The sequence below is a fragment of the Cynara cardunculus genome (genome assembly GCF_001531365.2).
Source record: "Cynara cardunculus var. scolymus isolate 2C chromosome LG 5, CcrdV1, whole genome shotgun sequence".
Classification (NCBI taxonomy): Eukaryota; Viridiplantae; Streptophyta; class Magnoliopsida; order Asterales; family Asteraceae; genus Cynara; species Cynara cardunculus.
The window spans coordinates 5,666,779-5,675,668 of record NC_037532.1 but is presented as its reverse complement, the minus strand read 5'-3'; positions in this window follow the sequence as shown (position 1 = coordinate 5,675,668).

The following is an 8,890-nucleotide window of genomic DNA, read 5'->3' as shown; positions in this document are numbered from 1 at the left end:
AATGATTTTGATTTTTATGTGTCATAAAATATAGAAAACAAACCATAAATGTGGTGTTTGATTGGTTTGAGCTTGACTTCAAAAGTCAAAAGTACCAGGAGGTCCAGGTTCAAATCCAAGTAGAAATAAAAATTCTCTTGTGGCCACGGAGGTTCAAATGCGGTGACTCCAGACTATCTGCAAGATAGGTGATCACCCTTAAATTAGTCGGCTCACACACACACACACACACACACACACATATATATATATATATATATATATATATAGAAAACAAGAAAAAAAAAAACTTCAAATTTAGAAAATCCTCGAAGCTCCCGTTTGGTTTATGGGATTCGATAAGATTTGGAGGGATTCAGAATTAAATTTCATTCTAATTCTATTTTTGGTTTTAAGCAATGCTTGTATTTGAAATCACAAAAATCCCACAAACATGAGATTTAGAAATCTCTCATGGGGTAGTTGGTATTTCGCGAGATTTCATATGATTTGTTTACAAATGTTTTAAAAATGAGTTAAAAACATTTGTTTTGTAATATTTAATTAATAAAAAGATAATTTAATTATTAGCATGATTTTTAATATTATTTTTTTATAGATTATTTATAAGGAATGCAATCAATTATATTCCAAATTCTACAAACCAAACACACCAAATGTTTCAGATCCTTCTAATTCCAAATACTCCTAAATCCAAATCCTTTTATGTAATCCAAATCTCTTAAAAACATTCTGCTAAATCAAACAGACCCAAACTTGATGTCAAAGAAGTAAAAAATGACATTTTTATTCAATGCTACTAATGAAATTAAATTATTTATAATTATATAAAGCTTTAAAAAATGTATTGGGATGATAAAGTCATTAAATATTTTAATAATATAATTAAAATTAAAATCTCTAAAATATTAAATATATTGGAGTAGAATATAATTTATTTTAGGGATTTATGCGTTTGTTATATATTTTAGAGAATTATATGGAATCCATTAAAGATTCACTTAGTTTCATGTTCACTATTATAGAGTATAGAATTATGAGTTAAAATCTTTGGAATTGGTGGCTTGAAAAATTAACTGATATGTGATAACGTTAGTTTTGGCGTTATCACTGTACCATTTTTCGTGTAGTTTCGTTCGGTTTTCAAGCAAACAAATCGTTATTCTGACATTTTATTGTCAATTTAGGCTTAAATGCAAGATTTCAGAGTCCTTTTGAAAAGAGGACTCAAAAGAGAGTCCAATGGTCCCTTTCGGAGCAAAATCTAGCTAAAATGAAGACGTTATGGCCAAACAATGTTTCAGGCCACTTGTTCGCAGGCTACAAGCTTCAGGCGAATTTTTGGATCCAAGCGACTTCTTAGATGACTTAAGTAGTATGGAAAGTCACCCGAGAGGCTGTTTGGTTATTTAGTCAGATTTTAAGTTAGGGTTTTGACAACCTACACACCATACGGCCAAGTACTCTTCTTGGGCGATTTTAGGCAATTATTGAGCATTTTTGGAGCGACAGAACATGAAAATTAACATCGGGATTGAAGGTATGAAGTCATATTTTGATTATTCATATAGATCCATCATCAAAACGGAGTTTTTACTTTGTTTTAGGTTTTGATCGAGAAACCATGTCTAAACTTATGAATTCCTTCCTTTCCGTTTTGTTTCCTACCACTCCCAACATGAAGTAACATTTACATGTTGGGGGTTGGATTACTTTTTGTTTGTAAACATTTGAACAATTAAAATAAGTGTATATGAATGAAGATATTTACAAATGATATACGTATAAATATGAGTGAAAATCATTTTCATTGGGTCAGAAAATTCTCTGAAAAATCACTTTCCCAAGAAAAAGATATTCACAATAATACCTCCAGGCTCCAGCTACTGTGTGTGATGTAATGGACCCGCTCAATTTTGGCTCCATATGGAAAATATCAAGCAACTCCCGATTTTTCCTTTTTGGTTTATTAAGCTTACTTTATATCTGGATTGAATTAGTTGTTTATCTGATATTTGATATAATTATAATATATTAAGTTAAATTCTCTGGTATAACATGTAGATAAAAATATTAAGGGGCCGTTTACCAAACGCTTACTTGGGTAAGCGCTTACCAAATTACATTACCTTATCGAATGAACATGGAGATGAACATGGAAATGATCATGAATATTACCCGGTAAGAACGAGACAATGACCTAGAGTCTTACCCGATAAGTGAGGACAATGACTCTTACCACGGTCAGCTCTTACCGGGTAATTTGTTGCATAGAAAGCCGTTTTTTGTTGACTAAAATCTTATCCGGTAAGTAAATGATAGTGTTGAATTTTACCGCTAGATGCTTACCGGGTAAGTGTTTGATAAACTGGCCACTAAGTATCATCAAATTACGTGGGCAATGTTGTTTATATTTATAAGTAACCCATCATGAGTTTTCAGCAACACAGAATTACAGAAACATTTTTATTCATTCACAACTCATTTATACAGTTAACATCGCTTTCACGTATGATATATTATATTTTCTTTATCCAAATTGAAATAAGTAAGAAAATACCAAAGTAATTGGCATATCAACAAGAGCATCCGTAAAAAACTATAACAATTAAACAAACTCCAACTAAGGGGGTGTTTACCAAATTTTTTATTAAGTCTTGTATGGATAAATTTGTCTGTCTCGATAAAAATGCATTTTTGTTTCTTTTCTCTTCTGAATTCACGATCTGAATGACATAATTGACCATTTTACCCCCGAATGAACTAAACATTTTACTTGGCAACGATTTTTAATTGAACTAATAGTAAAATAAACAACAACTTGGTTCCTTATAAAATTGAAGAACCGTAAACAAACAGTTCTAGAATTAAAGAATCCCAAGAGTACCATCTTTAAATCTGTACATTTGAACCCCTTCTTGATCTCAGTTTTGTTTTCTCTCTATCTAAATTTCATAATTTTCTCGTTCTTTTTTGCCTTTGTATTCATAATTTTTGTGTGTTTTGATTGTACAATCACTAGCTCCGTCTGGTACCTTGAAATCATACCTTGTGATGAGAACTTTTTTTCAAGGAATCAATACCTTTCATGAAAAAAGGATGAAAAAACATAGATAAATAGGGAGAAACCAATACCTTTTTTTTAAGGTTAAATGCATAAATAGCAATTTACTTTTATAAATTTTCTTATTATAGCATTCTACTTTTGTTTTTCTTTATTACAACAATGTACTTTCAAATTATTTTTTATTAAAACATTGTACTTTAAAAAAATTTACCCATAACAGCAATGGGTAACCTGTTACCTTTTAAACCGGTTAACCCTTTGACTTTTTTACTTGTGTGGATTTAATGAGGTGATGTGGATGACACATTATTTTAATGACTTAACTAAAGTTAAAATAAAAACATATTTCAAATTATTATTAGTGATTTTCATTTTTCATTGCTATGATCTAAAAAAAACATTTAATTTTTTTTACTTTTTCTTATTAAGTTGCATGCAAATTAAATATTCTTAGAGTAAAATATTTATTAAATAAATATGAAACATTATTTTCGAGATATATTTTATTTGTAAAAAAGGTAATTTTTCCTATTTTATGTTGTTCAAAYAAATACATATYTTTTAAAGTTCTYTTTAAAATRTTAAMRAAATAAATTRTKATCTAYAATTTTTTAATATTGTTATATTAATAAATAATTCAAAAAAACTAATTAATTTAATATATTTATACGTCAAGTAAAAAGTTTATGAACAAATATAATATATTTTTTAAAAGATAATATTTTTTGGTAAAAAAGAAACAATTTTTATTTTCCTTTTTTTCAAAAAACACATATTTTTTTAAAAATATTAGCAAGATAAATTGTGTTATACTAGTTTTATTGATATTGGTATATTAATGAATTATTTAGAATTTTTTTTAATTCATTTAATACATTTATTAAATAACATGTAAAATATCTAAATATTAAAATAAAAAATATAGTGTTTAATAAGAACTAGTAGATGCTATAATAAAATAATTTTGAAAGTACAATGATGTAGTAAGAAATTACATCACTATAGTACATGTAGATAGCCTACGTGGACAATGAGGTGACATGGAAATCTAGTATAATGGGTAAATTTAAATCGAAAGGTTACCCAATGCTATAATGGGTAAATTTTTCAAAGTACAATGTCCTAATAAAAAATAGTTTGAAAGTACATTGCTGTAATAAAAAAACTAAAAGTACAATGCTATAATAAAGAAATTTATGAAAGTAGATTGCTATTTTGTGCATTTTGCCCTTTTTTTATTAACCTGGATATTCAACCCGCTATGCGAGCCGACTAATCCCAGAGCGATCACTTGCTTTACAGATAGCCCAGAGTCACCGCATTTGAACCTTCGTGACCACAAAAGGATTTTTATTCCACCTTGGATTTGAACCTGGGATCTCCAGATACTTTTGACCTTTGGAGCCAAACTCAAACCAATCAGGCATCACCCTTGTGGTTAGAGACCAATACCTTTGTTGATGAAAACCGATGAGGGAATCAACAGTATGTGGCTAGGCTTTGAAGGTTGTCGTGTAGCAAATGGGGGAAGACACGATGTGTGGCTAGGGTTTGAAGGTCGCCGTGTAGCAAATGGGGGAAGACACGATGTGTGGCTAGGGTTTGAAGGGAGGCGTGATTTTTTTAACAAGGATAGGGATGTCATTCTTTTGGCTTAATGGGGACGACATAACAATTCCAACTGTGCGAATAAGCCACCGTTTTTTCATTAAGTTGTAAGTAAACACTCCAAAACGTCTGTGCGAATAAGCCCATTCAGTCATTAAGCTCATTAAGTCATAAGTAAACACTCCCTAAATGTTATACTACAACTTTGATTTCTATGTAGCTTCACAACTTGCAATTGATAATGGATGCCAAAAGATCTCCATTATAAACATTAGTCGGTATATCTTCTCTTTCGTGGTTTGTTGTTTACAAATTTACATCTTCTCGTTTTCACACGTCGTAGTCCTTATGTTGCTTTAGTGAAACCTCCAAGCATCAAGGACATGCCTATACATTTTTTTCTACAGGTGAAGTATTACCGTATTTGTTGATTGTTAACGTCTGTTGTACCATTTGTTTCAATTTGATTCAACACAAACCACGCCTCGTCCATGCCATATTCCTTCATTTTCAGTCATATCCTTGTTAGCGGTAGATTCCAACCTCCTTGGGGGTAAATATTTTAATATCACCAAATATGAGGAATATGTGTGGGTTTTGCTGTAAACATAATTATTATATACTTCCAAAAAAACATAGATAGAAAAAGAGAGAACACAAAAAAACCATATGAAATAATAAGGGTTCATTTACCAAACGCTTACCATGTAAGTACTTATCTGCAAAAACATCACCTGCTCTTACCGTGTCAGATAATATTCTCGACTATCAAAATAGATTTTTGGTATACAAACTTTTACCCAATAAATACTTATCAGGTAAGATTTTTCTCTCTCACTTACTGAACACTTATCTAATAGACTTTTGGTAAAAGCCAACTTTGAGATGACCATATCTAATAAATTAGTTAGAGCCAAATGGGCTCCATTCTTTTGGCCCATCACCGTGCCTATTATTTGTTTATCGCCCGAGTTTCAAGCCTTTTTGGTATTTTTATTTTATTTTGTTTTTAATATAAGCGACATGAAATACAAGATTTCATTCAATTAGTTGTCATCTTAGATAGGGGTGTTTAAAAATCCGACTAACCAGATTAACCTAACTCAATAGAATGCGAAATAATCAACTTGAAGCAATCCGATGTCTAACCGAGTTGTAAAAATTTCAAATCATAGGTATTGAGTTACTATTATCTGAACTCAACCTAACACGATGAACCCGATAACCTTCTATTTTTTTTGGAATTTAATATGATTGTTGAATTAGTATTAATAAATACATTAGACAATTACATTATCACATACGCGCTCTTCATATACATATATTTTCAATCTATTCACATCTTTATATAACTCATTCGTATATATGTTCAGTAATTGTGGACATATATATATGTAATTTGAGAAAATTAACTAAATGTAATATACGTAAGAAGTATGGATAAGTTGTACCAAACGGTTGATGATAAACCAAAAAATGAGTAAAGAAATAACATATTCAATGTTAGAAGAATATTTTAATGTACCAAAGTATCAACCCGACCAACCCGTACGGTTTAGGTTGGGTTGCACTTTGGTTTGGTTTGGTTTGGTTAAGATTTTTCAAACCACAAGAATTGGGTTAGGTTATTCAAATGTCTCCAACCCGATCAACCCAACTCATAAGCATCCCTAATCTTAGATATATGTTAATTGAAAATGACAACGTTGTTTATAAAAATTCAATGTACTCATCTGATGTATTAATTCCCCTCTAAAGAAGACGACGTTCGGCACGACACAGACAAAGATGAGGTGGGAAGTGGGATAAAATTAGAGTTTTTTTTTGTTTACTAAAAAGGACGGAATAATATTGTGGAAAAAACACATAATTAGTAGCTACCCTCCTAAGTGTAATAAAATCTAAAATTATATATAATGACTTGACATCTTCTATGAATTAGACAAGTGATACTAAATCAAAGACGCATGCGACTTTTGGCGCGATCTTGGTTGCGGGCCAAAGTTGTCCTTACACCACGGTTAAACCCGCCATCTATCGCGGTTAAACCCGCCAACTAACGATTTTAACGATGAGCATCCCCTCATCTCTCAAAGCATGGGAGATGAGGGCATGAGTGATAAGCGATCCCTCATCTCTGGGAGATGAGCATCCCCTCATCTCCCAAGGCTTGGGAGATGAGCAAGCCTCAATGAACATAATTTCCGAATCCAAATACATCACATAATTTCATGTATCAAAGTAAATCACGTGAAACGTATTAACTCATAATTTACCAAAGCTTTGTAAAAACTCATCTCGTCCGAAATCAACCAGTATCTCACCGAACTATCTAACCGAATCTTTCTTTATTTGAATGAAAACCACCAAACTTCTCCAAACATTTTTCTGCCAAAACTCCCCTAACAATTCTCCCAAAAACAAATTATACACGAATAAAAGAGAAAGAAGTATGAGGCGGTGCATGGCATGCACCCTACCTCCTCCCCCATGTGATACTAGCAAACCAACCACTCTATTAGACCAACATATTTGAATCACAAAGAGGTAAGCATATTCACCTTTGGTCCTTCATCTTCCAAAGATTATATCCCTGAACTTTTCATCAATATTATTTCGAAACCTGATCAACATCAAGGTTAACACCGGATATTACATGTAGAATGTTTTTATTGTCCATACCGTATGTTATTCATTTATAAACTTTTCCGGATAACAAACATTACATCTTAATTTATGATTTTTGTGGGTTATATGTTGTTGACGAATGTTTTGTTCAAAAATTTATTCTCTATTATATTTTATTGACTATGGTTCTTCATCATCTATATGTTTAAAAGTTATTTATGTTGTTTGTCTTCTTTTTATGTGTCTTTTTATTTTGCGTAATTTTGTTTTATTAAAATATCGTTGTATTTATTCAAGTTTTTATTTTTTGTTTTCTGATAACAATCAGATTATGATCAAGTGTGATTTACGTGAATTTTGTTATTATAAATTTTTTTCTCCATCTTTTATATCTATAGAGTTTCTCAATTTATATTTTTATGTCATTCTCTGTATTGTGGTTATTAAGAATCCATTATATATCATATGACTATTTGTTATACTTTAAATGATGCTTATGTATTTATTCATTTATTTGAAAAATCAATAAAATGTGATATTCATGTATTTATTCATTTATTTGAAAAATCAATAAAATGTGATATTCATGTGCTTTTTATATGTGTATTTGTTTGCTTTTATTAAATTATTTATATTATATGATATGTGTTATTTGTTTTATTATGCTTAAAATTATTTAAGTTTGTTTAAAGTTTTATTTATTTATTTATTTAATATCATATTTTATTGGGTATAAATTGATTTTGTTATGTAGGCGGAGAGATTAAAGATTTTTATGAAAAAAGAAAATTTTAATTTTTTTATATATTCGGTAAATCAAAAAGAAATTGTCCCGTTTAATATTTTGAAGAGATTTATTTAATGATGACTTAAAGTTTTAGTTATATATTAGAAAGATTGATCGTAACATATCAACAATTATGAGTATGACAGTATAAACAAAAAAAAAAATATGAGTGTCAATAAATCAATCATTATACTTATAATTTTAATAAAAGAAAATGATATATATATATATATATATATATATATATCTATACTATATTATAAAGCATTTGACTAAAACTCTTAAAAACTCTTAAAACTGTTAAACCCGTTCATCCCTAAACAATTTCATCCCTATCTGATTTCATTCTATAACTGAATTCGTGTAACTAACTGCAGATAAAGACAATCAAATACAGGATAAACATCTCATTTTAAATATAAAAAATCTAAAATATAATTAGGATAATCATTGAGTTCTAACAAAATACTTAATTATTATCTTTATAAAATGATATATTATTAAACCAAAAATAAATTATTTCGTTATTAAACCTAAATTAAATTAAAAAAAAATAATCTATACTATATTATAAAGCATTTGACAAAAACTCTTAAAAACTACTTTTTATACATAAACTACTGTTTATTAATGCGTATTACTTAAAACTCAAGATTACAAGTAGATTGTGCGTAAGTATAACTTATTAAAGCTTCATATCTCAATTCGTGTAACTAATTGCAKATAAAMATAATCAAATACAAGATAAATATCTTATTTTAAATATAAAAAATCTAAAATATAATTAGGATAATCATTGA